We start from the raw sequence: 18,737 nt of genomic DNA, 5'->3' as shown, positions 1-18,737 counted from the left end.
TTTTAGTAACAACGTTATGTGGCCTTGGATCTAGACTTTCCCCATCACTCACTTGGAACCAGTAGAATGCTAAAGAATGACACTGTTATACCCTAGTGTTGGTCAAAAGGTGTCTTTGAGATTCCATCTTAGTCTTCTAAAGTGCCTGGACCCCTTGAGCAATGATGGAAAAGAAAAAGAGAGAGACTACCTATTGACAGGGCTTGTGTTCCAGAAAAAAAAAATTCTTGTATGTGAGAACCAGTCCCAAGGTGCTGGGAGACCAAAGAGAGAGGAAGACAGATCCAGGATTGCTCATATTGCAATTTATTGGGAACTAACAGACAGAAGCAAGGTCCTGGGTAGCAGAAGACTAGTGGATCTCCTCAATTTTTTATCAAAAGTAAGGGGTATATATAGTGGTCAGGACAAAAATGGCTTCATGTGTGTCAAAATGCACCTGACTCATCTTAAACTAATATCAAGGACATCAGGCACATTCCTGGCACCAACGTCACAAGGGTCTGTGTTGTAAAACTCCACGTACCACCCTGAGGATTTTATTATAGAATGTCAAGAAACTACATGAGGGAAACTGATCAGGGTTACTCAGAGAAGTTAAAACTCAAGATGGCTGCATTTATGTCAAGCTGAATGTCTATAAATTGGAATGTGAAACACTAGGAAAATCACATGGAGCAGAAGAATCTCCCAGCTAAGCCCTGTCCAAACTTCTAACCCATACTACCATAAGATATAATAAAATATGCTCTGTGTCACCAAGTTGTTTGTTAGGCAGCAGTGCATAAACAAAACACTGGGCTTCATCTATTTGTTGTCCAGTTCTCAGCATAGATTTCACATATTTTGGAAGCTTTTTCAGACCCCATAATCTGGCTTAGATATTTTTTATAGGTATTTCCTTATCTTAGTAACTCATATATGGTGTCAGAATTATCTGTTTGTTCTTGTCTGAGCTTAGTGAAGGCAAATATCATGTCTAAATTGATCATCCTTGTACCCTCAGAAACAATAGTACCTAACAGTATGAAATAAACACGACCCATTGAATCAGTTCATGTGTTTCTTATGTTCTTAAACACTGATCTGACCCACTAGGAAGAAACCCCTTGCCTGATATCCTATATGAAATTCAGCTCACAATAAAAGCAATCACACAGAATGCATCCAGTGTAGGAGCAAGAAGCATTGCACACATCATTTAACTATCTAAGTCATTAAAATTCATAGAAGATAAAGAAGTAGATCTAGGAGGTCAGGAATGCAGCTCAATGACAGAGAGAGAGCTTAGTATGCCCAAGGCCCTGGGTTCAATCAAGAAACCAAAAAAAAAAAAAAAAAAAAGGAAGAAAGAAAGAAAGGGAGGGAGGGAAGAAGGAGGAGAGGAAGAAATAGATCTGGTTAATGAGAATATATTTTTCAAATATCCACTTAAATCCATTGTTCTGGATTTTGATTAATCAAATATTGAGTAGTCTTGGATCAGAACCAGTCTCACAACTTTTAAGGATAAGGAGACTATTAAGACTGTGAAGGCTCATGATCTGTTTTCTAAATGAAGGGGAAAAAAAATGCCTTCCCATTCGCTATAAATAAGACATCTGTGAATTGGCAAATACTAGCACAAACAAGTTCATTTTGTAACAGTAAAACTGTCAAGAACACGTTTAAACTGAAAATATACAACTAGGAAAATTTTACGAGACACAGATGTCATGTAAGGCAGGGAGTTGAGCCAAATGACCCAAAAGATGTAATGGGCAAGAATTTTTACAAAAATGAGGAAAAGATCAGAGAAAACAAACACACAATAGGATGGCTCTCCCTCTTAAGTCACTTGTTGAGTTCCTGAAACGGGAAGTGCTTCCATAAGCTTCTGAACCAGTTTGAAGAGTTGCCAAGGAAAAGGTCAAAGGAATCCTCAGGCGCCAAGTCTGACTATCTCAGTTAGTAGCTTCAGTTGGTCTTAACTCTCATTGGTTGCTCCTAATCTCTTATAAGACCTACCACAGTGCTATCACTTCTAGTCTGAAGAGCGCCTGGGATGAATGATGTGATAGCCACACACAGCAGCTCCACACATTGTTCTGCTTGTGGTATCTCAGAACCCAATTTTTCCTACAGCGTATTCCTTACCAAGAATTTTCCATGAAAGAAAAGAGCAGTGTGAGGCATTGGACCAATGTGACTTAATACATATTTTCTGATACAATTCAAACTACATGTTATTTTATGTTATAATTCAGTTGTCTATTTCTATTTAAGATTTGGACTGTCGACTGCATGTTATATTGTTTAAACAGCATCCAAGAGCACATAGAGGAAGGAAAACCCCTCTAATTTTGTAAAGTCAATATTGTTCTTCTATTTTTCTTCCAAGGAAAAGAATTGAGATTATAGTTGAGAGGTTACTTGACTCAAATTAGGAAAAAAATACATTATAAGTGTACCCCCTAATAAATTAAAGCAGTTTTCCTGTCTATATGTATTCAAAATTATATGTGTTAGAACTCAGCACGATCTTAGATGTAACATAGGCAAAACTCTTTTTTTTTTTTTTTAAGCTGAGGGTATGTCTGTAATTTCAGGATATTAGGAGGCTGAGGCAGGAGAATTACAAGGTTTGAAGCCAGAATTAGACAGGCAGATAGGCAAGGGTTGGATCCAGAGAATGGAGGAATTAAAATGTTAATTCCTTCAGAGCCCTTCCTCCAACCTTATCCATCCTTTCTCCAACCTTACCTAAGATAACCTGCCTCTGCTCTAACCTGTTGCTAAGGTAACATGACCCAGGGATTGTCCCTCCCTACAGGGATTTTATGTCCCCTTCCTGCCCAGATCACTCCTCCCCAGCCCCTCCAGCCCACCTGTTTCCCACCTTTTGGCCATCCCACCAAGCATTTCCTTGCCTAGTCAGGTGTGCAGGAAGGAGAGAGAGAAAGGGAAGAGAGCAGAAGAACAAAGGAAGCTTTTGTTATATATAGCATATATTAAAAAAAAAAAAAGGCAGAACACCCTCACTTCTGGACATACCAGAATACCAGCTATGGCACCCTTCTCCCTCCTGGGAGAAGTCTATGTTACCCTTTTAAAATAAACCCTGCTTTATATGCTTGCCTCTGTGTGCTTCTCTAATGATATACTTCAACATGTGAGGGAGCAAACTCATTACCAATAACTGGTGATATCAGTTTGATGCTAGCCTTAGCACATTAGTGAGGCCCTACACAACTAAGTGAGTCTTACTTATCTCAAAATTAAAAAAAAAATTTAAATTTCACTTTAAAATATGCCTTTTAAAAAAGATTGAATATCAAATTTTAATATATCTTAAAATTTTCCTTTAAAATATTGCAAAGGTTTTATATGCTATTATATATTGTTATCAAATCTAAACAAATAAAATATGTGTAAACTTAAAAAAAAAAGGGGGCTGGGGTTGGGGATATAACTTAGCTCATTGGTAAAATATTCTTTAGTTCAATCATCCCCAGTATCATACCAAAAACAAAAACAACAACAACAATAAATAAATAAATAAATAAAACCAAAACTCATTACTTTAAAGGAAAGGCCTGAAAAGTTTATCTAAATTCATATAGCTAGTAGCAGAGTAGGAATTATCTGCTAACATTTACTATTCATTCATTGGACATTTTACTTATTTCTCAATTCAACCCATATACTCAAATTTTTGAATCACCTAGAAGGTAAAATTCCTTTGAAAAGGAGTCATAATGCTCTGTAAATTCTGTTTCCCAAATAACTTAAGTACGCAATTAATGGAAGTAGGCCACATCTCAAAAGATTTGAGTCACTTTCTGACATCGAAAAAGAAAATGAAAAATGTTTTCTCGAATAACAGCAGCCAAGAATGGTGAGATTTCCTACCATTATGCCACAGAACTCAAGAATCCTTTAGTTTCACTTGGCATTATCTCCTGCTTTTGCTCTCCCAATCATATCTTTGCTGCCCATTCCATTAAGGAGTATTCTTAGGGTGCCAGCAGTTTACTTGTAGAAGGCATAATATTAATTTAAAAAATAAAAGTTTTAAAAATAAAAGTTTTTTAAAAATATTAATTAAAAAAATTAAAGTTTTTAAAATAAAAGTTTTCTTATGTCAAGGAAGAGCAGTAACCCTTTCTTAAAGTTATTTTTTCATTATGTCCTGAACATATGACTTTTCTGCTGGTCTTGTGAACCCAAGTATCAAACAAAATGGCAGCCAGCTGTGTCTACAGCTAAGAAATAAAGATAAGTCCATACTTAATGCAGATACTTCATGCCCTTGGAAATGACATGGTTTCTCTCATCTCCCATTGTCAAACCACTCATTAAGATGCTCTTATTGAAATCAAAGAAGCTTAACAAAGGACAGATTCTTCAAATAAGATTGTACTATGAAACTTGATTTTCTCCTCAGAGATAAAGTAAGGACAAAGAAGATTCATCTATTTCTGTGGTTGATTAATGGCTGCTGGTTCATGGACTCTCAATGGGACTGAAATGCAGCTGCTAAAATCTGCTCCGAAATTCATGATAATAAATTTTTCCCATAGAAATGAGAATGCTGCTAAAAAGCTGTTCCCAGGACCAAATCCAGAATGTAGGATTGAAAATATCACAGTTCAAACTACAATGAATGATGAAAAATATTGCCACATATGGAAATAGACCACAAATGCCACAGTTTCCCCAATCAAGAATTAATTCATTTAGGCTGGGAAAGAATGTTAACAATCCAACTCACTTCACATTTGCCTTGTCACTATGAGAGGATTCTGGAAGCAAGCCGTGAGAATAACATTAGAGTAACATAATACTTGCATTTTCTTTTTGTAGTTCCGTTACACTTTTCAAAAATAACTGGAGACACTACAAAACCCTGGGTAAATATGTTACCTGTTTTTCTTTCATATTTAGTAAATCTAACAAATGATTATTGGATGAGCATCCTTTTGTGTACCTGAGTATAGCTGTATATAAGGGGATAAGTTTAAAAATGGATTGCAAACAGATCTACACATATGTTATAGATGCATAAAACATTTTATAAATTATTCTTTTTTTAGAGTGTGGATGAAGACCAGCTGATGTTTTCACATGAGGAACAACCCAAACTTTGTAAAGCGTGAAGGAAGCTCTAGACTTATTTGATATTAATAACTGTTTTTGTTTGTTTTGTGGGTGAGTAGATGAGTTGGGCTTTTTTTTTTTCCACATTAGGCACATTTTCCATGGGTGAGTTCTTAAAAAGAAGAACAATACTGTCCAAGTTGTGGTTCTTGAGGTAATTTTAGGGTTTCCTTGGATGACAAAGTAAAAGTGGTATGTGGAGCCATATATATTGAAGATGCACAAGCAAAATATATAGTGTGTCAGATGCTATTAACTGTTATGCAGAAAAATAGCAGGAAAGGGAATATGGGGTGCCAAGGTGCAATGGGAAAACAACAGATAAAGTCACAGAAAAATAATTGATTAAAGGTGATTTTTTTTTTAGAAAAGATCACTTTGAAAAAGTATTACTAATCGCTAAAGAAAGAGAACAGCTGGAATTGGAATTGAGGCCATAATGCAGGAAAATGCCTGTTGTGTTTGAGAAACAGCAAGTATCCCAGAGTCAAGGGTGGGGAGAGCTGCAGAGAGGTCATCAGGGTCAGATGTTAAGGGCCTCCAAGCTTTGGTAAGGTCTTTGACTTTGGGGTAATTGAGAAGAGAAGCCACTGGGGAGTTTTGAATGGGGGACAGGAGTGTGTAATGCTCTCTGACTTAAGTTTTCAAAGGATCCCTGTGGATGCTGTATTAAGATGAGCCTATAAGAGAACATAGGTGGAAGTAGATAGTCAGTCATCATAAAGGATCACTTTGCCTGCTATGTTGGGATGAGTTGATAGGGGATGGAGTTGCAAATAGAGAGTCAGTGTGGCTTGTTTATTTATTTTTTCTAATATTTTTAAGTTTTGGTTTATTATATGTCAACATAATTCCTTAAAATTCATATTACACACACAAAGCACAATTTTTAATATCTCTGGTTGTACACAAAGAAGAGTCACATCCTTCATGTCTTCATCCATGTACTTACTAATCTCAGCCTTTTCAGTTCTTAAGACAGTCTCAATTAGGGCCCATAGAAGCTTCTTCTGAGTCCATGCTGCCATTCCCATAGGAGATTTTGATTCACAAACCATCTTACACATATGCCACTTATTAGAGTAAAGTCTGCTCCACTAACTTTTGCTGAATTCGCAATCGTTCCTTTCCTTATGTCACATATATTCCTATTTGACTTTTTTTTTTTTCTTTTTGGTGGCCATTCCTCCTTTTATATGCCCTGGGATTCCATGTCTCATGGTTTTACAACAGAGTTAAACTTCTGTTCAAGATGGAGAGTAGTTTTGTCTACTGTTTTCTTATAACTTGTTGGTGATTTCTTTTCCAGAGTTTTTTCTTTCTTGCTCTAATCTGGGCTCTCATAAGCAATCACCTTCCCTTCTACTTGAAGAACTTATAACATTTATTATAGTTCAGATTTGCTGAAGATGAACTGCCTCTGCTTTGTTTGTTTGACACCTTTAATATGATATTGTTTCATTTTTATTTCAGCCACTTAAAATTGTCATTCTTCATTCTGGACCCTATGGTTTCAAATGAGACCTCAACCTCCATTCTTATTGATATTTCCTCTGATCTATATCAAACATGACCTTATCATTAGTGTCCAGCAGTTTAACTATGTTGTCTTTGCTGTGTCTAGTCTACTGTTAAGCTCTTAAGATGGGATCTTTATTTCTGGTATTATATTTTCAGTTCTGTAGTTTTAGGCTTCCTTTTATAGTTTCCATGTTTCTGATAAAATGTGCCATCTATCATAATTTTTTAACCTTTTCTACAATACTCTTTGATATATTTGTTACAGTTAAAAAAATTTCTGTCCAATAATTTCAATGTCTATGATGTCTGTGAGCCTGCTTTTATTGACTGATTCTTCTTTTGATTTTGAATTACATTTTCCAGATTTGGTTTTTTTATGTCTAATTTTTTAAAAAATTGTTTGCTTAGATATGGTGTGTTACTCTCTCTTTAAACTCTACTTTCATTTGATCCACAGGTTTAGTTTCTGTACACTGCCAGAAACTTTATGCTCTTTATCTTCCTCTTTTTAGTTTGTCTCCCTACTTCCTCTTGTATTTTGATTACACCGGTGTTATTTGAATGCCTCTCAGGACCTAGTTTGTTGTGAGATAACCAAGGTCTTGGTTCAAAAACACTTGACAGTCAGTCTTCAGACAAACAAATATTTTAAATCTTCTGTATATTGGGAAATTCTGGCTCACAATTGTGAAGATTGGGATCAGGGTGGGTCAAAGTCATCAAGGAAAGTGTCATGGAGAATGTAGAACTTGAAGAGGGGGTTAGATTATTGGCCCACAAAGAGAAAGGGGGATGGATATTTACCAAAGAGAACAAAAACCAAAAGAAATAAAGAAAAATAAGTGTGATATTTTCAGGTCTGTAAGGAGACGGATATGATGAAAATAGAAATTATATGAGACCAGAAAAAATCAGAATGAAAAAAGTTTATTTTTCTTACTTTCTTTCTTTGTTTTCTCTCTCCGTCTCTGTCTCCTTCTTTCTTCTTCTCCTTCTCCTCCTTCCTCTTGACTCACAGTCTCACCAAATTCCTTTCGTAAGCATGACCTTTAAATTCTCAGCTCTATTGGACTTCTAACACATCAACAATCCCTCAGTGTCCTACTAAGAACAAATAATAATCACAAAAAAAGTATCTGTTCTGTGGCAAAGAAACTTGTGATCTTCCTGCCTCAACCTCCCCAGTCACTGAGATTACAGCATGCACCACTGTGCCCAGCAGAAGAAATTTCTTTGAAAGAATTTCTCTTTTCCCTCCTTGTTATTTTTTTCCCTTATGATAGAATGACATTTATGGTGTCTTTTATGTCACTCTAGAATGTCTATACAGAGTGCTATAAGTGACATTTTCTATTGTAACATTTTTATATTTTAGTGAGCCCCTGTGCTCCAAAACCTAATCAAATGCAATTAAGATGTTCCATTTAGACTTGACTTTTCCTTACTACGCTAGATTAGTTTTTATCTTCAATGTGTTAAAACAAATGATAAAAAAGTGAAAAATAATTGTCAGCCAAATGACTGTTTCACCTCTGAGAGAGTAGATGACACATATAAATAATTTTTCAGTGAATTTCTTCATTTATTTATCAACCTATCAATCAATAGAGTTAAAATAATTGGAGTAGCTGTGTAAACTGCAGTGAATCATGAGATCCAAACACATGATTATAATTTTGCATTTTACCACCTGCCAAGCTAGAAACTATTTTCTCTTCCATAAGCATGACCTTTAAATTCTCAGCTCTATTGGACTTCTAACACATCAAAAGTCCATCAGTATCCTACAAAGGACAAATAAGAATCACAAAAAGTGTTCTGTGGCAAAGAAATTCCTGACAGGTTCCTCCCTAAATAAAAATAAATGGAATGACTTCCATAAAACTTATGTGGTCCACACAGAAATAGTTGAACTCCATCAAGACCTCAAAAATGTCTGGTGAAAAAACACAAGAACCGCATGAGGATAAACTTCCTATTGATGAGATCTCTCAGATCAAGGAATCCCCCTCAGGAGAACTGATGGAAAGCTTATCACAGGAAACTTTGAACAACACACTAGACAAAACACTAAACGGTAAAAATAGTAATCACATGATAGTTTCTTCATTTCTGTGTGTAGTAGCTTTATCTTGCCTCTGTACTTTTTGGTTCAGGACTCTGACCCATCAGATTATTGACACTTAGTGAAATGAAAAGAAAATGTTCTTTTCTACAACCCTTTTTCTCTGAGTCCTAGGATCCCAATGGACCACTCAACATTGAATGGCACTGTGTCAATATTCTCTCTCTATCTAATCTGCTATGGGTAAAAGCCCTGTATTTGTGAGAGGACTGCTTGGGACAGTCCTTTTCTTTGACCTTAGAAAAGCAGAAAGCAAGAGACTGAATTTATAACCTATTCTTCATTAACTTCATTCTATACATGTTATGAGATGTAGATCTAAATTGCCATTTAAGAAAGTTGTATAAGTTGTAGTTGTGAAGACAGAAAGTGGTACTCAAATTTGAATAATTGTAGGGCTAAATTTAGTTGTGACATGATTAAAATCATAACCTATTAAGTCATTTTGAAAAGTGACTTTCAGGATGCAGATGCTAGTAATACTGATAGTGACCTCATATGTAAAAATAGAAGGTAGCGTTTTGCTCTTGGAGTTGATTTACCTAGAAACTTCTGCTTGGTCTGAATGTTTCTACTAAAGACTACGGAAATGTCCATAAGACAAACGTGAATTAGGCATCCTTCTAATATAAGCCTTTTAAGCCATCATTTCTGGCATTTTTCATTCTCTCTCTCCTCGACTTTGGAGAAAGACAATTTCTTATTATATTTCCATCCTGTTGATACTGCCAGTTATAGGTGACAAGTCCTGCTTCCTCACATGTTGAAGTGTAATATTAGAGAAGCATGCCGAGGCAAACATATAAAGCAGGGTTTATTTAAAAAGGAGTAACACAGACTTCTGTGAAGAAGGGGGGCCATAGCTGGTTTCCTGGTATCCCAAGAAGTGAGGGTGTTCTTCCTCCTTTAATCATCCTAGACTTTCTTAGTTCTTCTGCCTTCTTCCCTCTTATCTCTCCCCTTTTTACCTATATGACTAGGCCCAGGAAATGCCGGTGGGGTGGCCAAAAGGTGAGTAGCAGATGGGCAGGGGCAGGGCCAAATAGAGTGATCCAGGCAGGAAGAAGCCCAGGAGACATTAATTAACAAAACTTTTATAACTCCTTATAGGGAGGGATAATTCCTAGGACAGGTTACCTTAGCAACAGGTTGGAGCAGTGGCAGGTGGAGGAAGGTCTCTGAAGGCATTAACATTTCAGTCTCTCAGGGGTGTTCTCCAACATCCCAGACCCAATCTATTCTTCATTCTCTTGACCCAACCTGATTGCCTATCTACGATGACTGCCTGTCTTTAATTCTGTCTTAACTGTTTTCCTGATCAGTTCTTCTCCACGTTTCAATGGCCATTTCTAATGCAATATCTAAGAAAGTGAGTATTTAATATTGGCTTTACTTGCTGTTTCTTTTTGCTCTACCTGAGAAAAGAGCATGAGAAAGGAACCAAAGTAAACAGGACAAAAGAAGCATGTTATCATACAAAAATGTTAATAAATTGGTTATTTCACATAGAAATAATTAAGGCTTCCAAGTTCCATTATGAAACCACTCACAGTTAATCAGCCACCGTTTGCATAATCAGAGATTTCTAAATTTATAAAAAATATCAAAGATGTCTTCACAACAGTGTGGTATATCCATTAATCGATCACAAGGTTGTTACAGCTTCATTCCTCCAAATGGAATGATTGGCAGAATTTGACTCTACATCAGTTGCGTAAGTCAACATATCTTGTGTTTCTAGCATTTTGTAAATATTTTATGTGGCCAGCTTGTGAGTCTCTCGACAGCTGTCCACCATGGTTATGGGTCACTGATGTGGTTCTTGTGCTGTTCACAAGATATTTATAAAATTCAGAGGTAGTTCATGTATCACTGATGTGGTCTGCACATTTCTTAAAGAATTTTTTACTTATTTATTTATCTTTTTCAAGAAGAGATTCGTTTGGCATTCCTCAATGTACAGAGTTTGGGGATATCTGAAAATTTGTAACACTGTAGAAAACAATCATATTAGAAGAAGCGTCTTTGATGGCAGATTAACAAAGGCACTTTGTCCCTAGAGTCATTTTATTATGTGACTTCTGGATTTTGCCAAGAAGGCTGAGACCACCTACCTGCACATTGAAAAACACAGCTGAGATCTGTCTTTGTGACCCAGACAAATGCCCTCTTAACTTCTCTCTGAATGAAAGAAAACATTACAGCCAGATGAAAACAAGCACTTTTCCCTACTTTTTCTGTGGGAAAGATGAGTTGAAACCAAAGTTAATATATTTGAAAAATCTGAGAAAAAAACAGAACAGATTTTTAAAAGTCATTCCTTTACCCATCGGTATGCTACTTGCAGGAGTCTCACAAAGAAAACTTCTGTTGAGTGGAAAACACTGAGCAAAACCCATGTTATGTGAGACTTTAATTCCCTGGAGCTGGGAAAGGTGAAAGAATCAGGTCCCTATACTCTTGGACTGTTTTCATTAGTTACCAAGAATGTTTATACAATTGGTTTTAACCACTGCATTAGGAATCCCCTTCATCAGCTTGATATGGTTAACACAAGTCAGTTGCAGCTAATTTTAAAAAGCAGACTTTTATATTATATACAACAGATTTCTACAAAGATATATAAGAGCAAAGGTTGTTTTGTTCTTGATCATTTAAAAACAATTTTCTAACCAACTGTATGGCCATACTATTATTACCAGGATGTAGCCTTGCTAAAACTTCATTGAATCCATGGTGTAATGACTTATGTCTTAATGTTTTCTTTACGGGATGGGTATACTTGGAATAAGATATCTGATTTTATACAATGAACTTGAGGACCTTGGGCCAATCTTGTGAAACCATTGGCTAATGTAAAGTGAAATAACCTATTATGATTCCTATTAACAGCCTCTTCTGTTTTGTTTATTTTTTTAATCACTAAGCTACTAGAAAATTCAATTCAACAATACCAAAATAAAAAGTGTTAGGCTATTTGACATTTTGCATGGTGAACATTCCCTTTCCACACACAGCAGAGATAAGATTCTATCAGATTAAATATATTAATTTAAAAGTGAACTCTAGATCAGTATTTTTTTCTTTTTCTGGCTAGAGTATGAGTCACATGAAGAAATACATCTTACATCAGATTTTATATATGTAATCTGAAAAAAATTATATGTAATTATATTCATGGTTATCTTCAATATGTTGCATTCTTTATTCATATGCCATTTAAATAAATGAAATATCACTTAAGTAATTTGAAATACAAAGCTTTAGATAGTGTTTACTCTGGAGATCAGTTTGGCACAAAATAAAATCATACCTAAAGTAATAAGCGAAATCCAACTCTTATTGAACACCAGGACAAGTGCTTTTTTCATTAGATTATAAATCCCCATGATTATCATTGTGTTAGTCAAATTTTTATTGCTGTGACAAAATATCTGAGAAAATCAACTTTAAAAAGGAAAGATTTATTTTGGCTCACAGTTTCAGAGGTTTCAGTCCGTGATCTGCTGGCTCCATTGTTATGGGCCTGTGGTATGTCAGCACATCATGGTGGAAGAGCATGAAGGAACAAAGCTGCTCACCTGGCCAGGAAGCAGAGAGAAGGAGAGGTGAAAGGACAGGGGACAAAATATAGCCTTTGAAAACATGACCCACATTACCTACTTCCTCTAGCTAGGCCCCACAACTTATAGAATCCACTGCTTCACAATACTCAATACTCATTGATGCATTAATCCATTGATGGGATCAGTGCTTTCATGATCCAATCACTTCCCCAAAGCCCCACCTCTGAACATTGCTGCATCGAGGACAAGGCCTTGAAAAGTCAAGCCTTTGGGGAACATTCCAGATCCACACCATAACATCCATGTAAGCATTTCATAGACAGAAGGCAAAGAGGGGCATTTGTCTTGCCAAAGGTTATATGGCTCATTAGGGTAGAGCTTTGATGGGAACCCAGGACTTCTCCTGCTCTCAGCCACTAAATTAACACCAACACAGAAGGCTGAGTCTTGGGTCATCTCCTAGACCTGAGAATATTGAATTTTCCCCAGACTCTCCAATGTACAGTGTTCTTTAGAAAGTCCTTCTCTATTCTAACAGGATATCCATATCTCTAGAATATTTGTAGCCTCCTCAACACGTACCTTCTTCAAATGGTATGTGTTGCTCAATGGGTAGACCAACAAATGGTGGAAAGTATACGTCAGAAGGAGGCTCTAAGAGTTCATTGTCTGGGTTGGCCTTCACTTGAAAGCTGGTTCATTCTAATGACTGAGAGAACAAATGTACTAATGATTTATTTTAGAACTAATAGAAGGAAAAATTGAGCTGTTATATAGACCTATGACCAATCCTAGGGATAAGACATTGGTTTTATCATGGCTCAGAGCCTTTTCTTTGCAGTAGCTAGAGTGATCAAGGTTTCAAACTTTGCCAGATGCATGAAAATAGATTCCCAGAGCAGTCTCTCTCTATAATAAGGTGCTCAACTTTCTTGGACCACTGACCTCTGTAATCACTTTGGAATGTTTAAGTCAGAAAACTCTTCAACAAAACTTGTTTTCTTGTTAACAGATGGTACAATACTAAATAACACAAATCTGTTGAGGAGCAACCTCAGATGGTGCCACAGAGTATTCCCTCATAGATACTAGGGCAATGTGTTCTGATAATGAATAATGAACAAGTGATTGATTCACAAAATGGTCAAACAATTAAGATAATATAACAGAAATAACTAATAAATTGTTCAACAATTTAAGTTAGTTCTGAGTTAAGTCAACCAAAATTGCAGATCTAAGTCTAACGCCAGGTATGGTGGTGCACGCCTGTAATCCCAGTGGCTTGGGACACTGGGTAGGAGGACTGCAAGTTTAAAGCCAGCCTTGGCAACTTAGCAGCGAGACCCTAAGCAACATAGTGAGACACTGTCTTAAAAAAAATAAAATAAAAAATACTGAGGATGTGGCTCAGTGGATAAGAGTCCCTAAGTTCAATATCTGGTACTTAATAAAAAAATTTTTAATAAAAGAATAAATAGGGGCAAATGGCAGGCCTAGCTGCAGGGCCAAACAATGAGATGTAGATTTCTTATAGACTGGTAGTTGTTGCAATTCTTCCCATTTATTTCTTATATTTGAACAAATAAAAATATCTGAACTTGAGGGTCTTTTTAAAATCATCTTCCTTGGAATGTCTAAGTAGAATTTTATATGATATGTAATAGTTTATGATCTGTTTCACTTGCACTCATTAAAATCTATGCTTCTGAATCATTTGGGATAATTAAGTTACTAACTGCTAGATTTTAATACTACAGTTTTGTGATAAATATGCCCACATGTAGTGTATATGCTCTCACCTTCCCCTTCTGAAATGTAAACTCCATGAGGACAGGACTGTTTTCTCTCTTTTCTTGTGCTATATCTTCAACAATTACCCAGTTTTCTAGAGGGTTTCATCATATACATGTATTCTAAACAGCAATTTATAAATAAAAATTATTTAAATCATTGAAAAATTTTACAGGTCTATTAAATGTTCCTTTAAAATATACATTTAGCCAGGCACAATGACGCATGCCTGTAATCCTAGCATCTCAGAAGACTGAGATAAGAGGATCACAAGTTCAAAGCCAGCCTCAGCAATTTAGCAAGGCCCTAGGTAACTCAGATCTTGTCTCAAAATAAAAAAAAAATAAAAATAAAATGGGCTGGGGATATAGGTCAGTGGTTAAGAGACACTGGATTCAATCCCTGGTACAAAAAATAAAACAAAGTAAAAAAAAATACATTTAAAATTTCTAATTATTCTTTGTTTTTAAATAATACCTGAGTTAATTTCTACAATACCAGCTGAATATGAATTCTGCATGGCATTTTCAAATATTTAAAGAACTTGAGATCATCAAAATTTGCACTTCAAGATGCTAAAATATTCCTTGCAACTTTAGAAAATAGAGACCTGTTTTTTGAGAAAGTGTCTCATGATGAATTTGTATGTTTTGGGTAGTTAGCAAAAAATATTATTGAACAATAATTCTTGCAGTGATTGTAAATCATTTCTAAAATGGTCAATGATGAAATAATATGAGGTACCAAAGCCAAGTGACAAACTATTCCCTGAGGGAAAAATGCTCATTTCTGAGAGATTGTTTCCTAAATTGGACCTTGGTAACTGTGCTGGTCTTACACACAGGTGTTTTAATTACTCAAATCATCCATCAAGTAGAAACAAAAAGTCTATGAACTCCTTGTGAGATGGAATATTTTTGACATATTCAGGAAAACAACACTTTAAACCAACGTTTTTTTCTTAGAGATATAAAATATGAATGGAATTTGTTTGCATTTAAAGTTGTAGAGCCAATTTCCAGACAAATCACAATAAAAGTGTTTTTATATTAACCACAGAGATAGTATAATAAAAGATCCTTATGAAAACAAATTCTCATGCATTTCCTAGTTGATATACATCTGCATCTCTGCCTAAGCTTGGTCTAGAAGTCACATAGATCCTAAAGAATTCACATAGGGTTTTAGATACTTCTCAGTTCATCTGCAAGGTTAACTTGAGGTTTTTTTCTAAACCCTAAAACCACTGCTAAAATAATTTGCTTCAACGGAGAATTCTATAACTAAAAGTTCTTTAAGACTTATTTAAGTCAACACCCCCATCTTGGGGGGAATGTATGTGTGAGTATGCTATAAATAGATTTATATGCTATTGATATATGTGTATATATTCATTTAAATATATGTATGTGTTTATGCTATAGATTTGAATATTATTTTAAATATGTGTATACGTGTACCATAAATAGACATATTCTACTTATATATGTGTGTGTGCTACTATTAAATTATTCATGGTTTCAGTAAATTATATAACTTTTCATTTTATAGAAAGTAATATGTGTAATCTGCCTAGGGTGAACAACTGATAGGGTATATCTCAAACAAGTGTTTGGGTCAAGTGGTCCTGTCTGGACTTGTGCATGATCACGCATACGTGCTATAACTTTGCAAATATGTTCACATGATAGAGCAATCAGCACTTTCCATTAAGCCCGGTGCTATGCTGCTTAACAACAATTCAGCCAAGAAATTCTGTTTTGTAAATTTTTAGTTTTCTTGTTGTGACATTGTTAATAAAGCTGCAAAACATTTCTTTCCTGTCAACTACTGCTGAGAGAATTTGAGAGATACATTTATGATATGGGGCTAAACTGCTATCAACTGAAGAAGTTGTATAATTTTTATTCACAGCTACAACCCTGTTTTTAACCCTACCTCTCTTTCCATCAGATGCTATTCATTGAAACTTAGATGACAGAAGTGCACTACTTAGGGACCAGAAGATGCAGTTCCTGACCAGCCAGTGTGTGGTCTGTGAAACTCACTATTCCTTTGCCGGCCATCTCATTCAGTGAAGTGGTCAGAAATAGCTCTATTATGCCAATTCATGCATAGGGGTTCTTTATGCTAATGATCAAGTTAAATGAAGTCAAGACAAAAGAGTTCCCTTTGTAACCAGTCCAATTCTGGTCCCATCTCTTTGTGAGGTTTCCCTTGACTCCCCTTCATTCCTTTTCACCCTGTTGATTAGTGCTATGAAATTTAGCAATATATTGTGTGTTGTTCTATTCTTTGATTCAGAATGCATTGCAATAACTTCACCCCTCTGCAAGCAACAGATTTTCACTTCTTCCATGCCCATCAAGACTCCAAATTTATGGTTTATAACATAGCAGGCCATGAAAGAAATATTTATGTTTGATTTATTTATGCAAAAACATGGCTCAAGAAAAATCATATATATATATATATGAATGTAGATATATTATATAAAATAATATAATATTTTATAATATATGATACATCTAATGATTACAAATACTTTATAACATTTAAATACTTTAAAACATTAAAATACTTCATACATATTATATTTACTTATAATTTATATTTACTATGTAAATATTTATAATATATTTAATAATGTACTTCTCTTCCTCCAAATTAGGAGTATTTTCTCATCGGTTTCATGTTATATACACCTTAGAGTAAATTTTTCACTGTACTTATTAACAGGTCACTTGGTTTACTGCCCTTTAAAAGAACTGTTTTCAGAAGGGCTGGAGAATGTTAAACAGATTTATGAAAATATTCAAGAAATTTCACGTAGTAAGCATTTTGGTGAGGGGTTATGAATCACTGGGTCACAAGCAAGGCATGTTTTGTATGTAAAGGAGGGTTGGATTAATTAGTCTTTAAAATCTTCTATGTTTTTCACATTATGGAACTTCCTCTATTGAACAACAAGGGCAAATCTCAGACCTTGCTAGGAAGGCCCTTTAGATCCAATACATTTCAATGCACATAGAGGTCTACAAAAGCTATGCTCAACAGCAAGGTGACATTTCAAATGCCAACCTCCTAACATTCCTGAGCCAGTTTACAGAGGAAGGGTCCAGCAGGTCCTCATTTTTCACTGATGAAAGACTGTCTGAAAAATAGTGTTTACAAAAGCATTCCTTTGCTGATTGTCTGCATCCCCTGCAAGGTCCAAGTGAGGGGTCTAAGAATGTGAGGAGGGCAGAGTCAGTGATGGGTGAATGAGTCCTTTCTCACCATTCTAGAGCTCATCCTCAATAAGGCCACTCTTCCGTGGGAGGTGGAAAGGAATCTGATGGTGCCTATTTGTCTTGGCAGCCCATGCCCTGAAGATGCACACGTCCAGAGAATGACAGAGAGCCATTTTTCCAGGCCAAGGCTAACTTGTGTTTCCATAACACTGTGGGAAGTTGAAAATGCAAGCCACACAGACTTGTCCCCAGCCTACGAGTAAACAGCCCTCTGCTCCCAGAGATACCGTCCCTAAATTACCTTTCATCCACTGAAGATTCATTTTAAAAATTAAGGAAACAAATGCTGAGGAAATCCATTCTTTAGATCCCCCAAATCTGGGTCATCAGGGAAATAAGATTTTCTTAGTCATTATTATCACCCGTTTGCCAAGCAAATGACAACTGCATTAGATGGTCAGAATATTGATTGATCACTGTTCTTGACTTTCAGGAGGTTACTGTTCTGAGGGCCCAGATGCCAGCAGCTCTCAGATTTAGTATCCTACTCAGAAATGACCATGATTATGCTTTGCTGACAAAAATCTCATGGCTTAGACTTCTTCACCAACCACCTACTCAAATCTCCATATTCCAGAATATAAGGTATCATAACAGTTTAAATCCAGAGAAGACATGAAGCATAGAAGTTAAGGTACTCTGTATTAAAGTGTTTGTGTTATTAAATAATTTTACACAGAATATTTAGCTGCCAACAAATCATAAGCATCACTTTTTTGAAATAAGGTTTTAACAATCCAATATGAATTACTTCTACTTTTTTCTTTAATTCATTTTTCATGGACTATGTACCCTGATTTTTTCCTTTAATTACTATTGCTACTTGATTATAGATGCACATTACAAATGTGTTTGCCTTTTTACTTAAACCACTGATGGAAGTTTCTTCTATTTTATTAATAACAACAAAAAAATCTCTGGGTGCTGCTCAGATTTCTGTTAGTTTCAAATTTGTGTGGACATATCTTCGTGTTTTCCCAGCTATTTACAGAAAGCTTACTAGCCACCCTTTATTTTTCCCTGAATACAGAAATAATTATTATAATAGCTAACCTTTTTTCAGCACTTATTACTATATCAAGCACAATACTATTTTATGAACATTCATTTATTTAAACTTCACAACAATCCTAAAAAATAGAGACTGGGATTATTTTCACTTCAGATGGAAAATAAATGGTAAGTAACTTGCCCCTGCAGAAAGGAATATGTATTGGAGAAGAGATATACTGACACATAGCTTAAAGAGAATAGTGAATGAATTATATATCTTTATAAATGTCACAGTTAATTTTTTTAAAC

The 18,737-nt window shown here is 35.5% G+C and overlaps 1 protein-coding gene across 1 annotated transcript in view; it reads left to right on the top strand.

The window, feature by feature from the left end:
* LOC120889140 (uncharacterized) overlaps window positions 1-15,957 on the top strand; it is a 41,469-nt gene extending 25,512 nt beyond the window's left edge. Inside the window, exon 6 of the mRNA XM_078019108.1 lies at window positions 5,076-15,957. The gene's annotated coding sequence lies outside the window, so the exon portion shown is untranslated. The remainder of the gene's footprint in view (window positions 1-5,075) is intronic.
* The last annotated feature ends 2,780 nt before the right edge of the window (window positions 15,958-18,737 follow it).

The sequence above is a fragment of the Ictidomys tridecemlineatus genome, chromosome 8, assembly GCF_052094955.1.
Source record: "Ictidomys tridecemlineatus isolate mIctTri1 chromosome 8, mIctTri1.hap1, whole genome shotgun sequence".
In the NCBI taxonomy this organism is placed as follows: domain Eukaryota; kingdom Metazoa; phylum Chordata; class Mammalia; order Rodentia; family Sciuridae; genus Ictidomys; species Ictidomys tridecemlineatus.
This window is presented reverse-complemented; position numbering and strand designations above follow the sequence as displayed.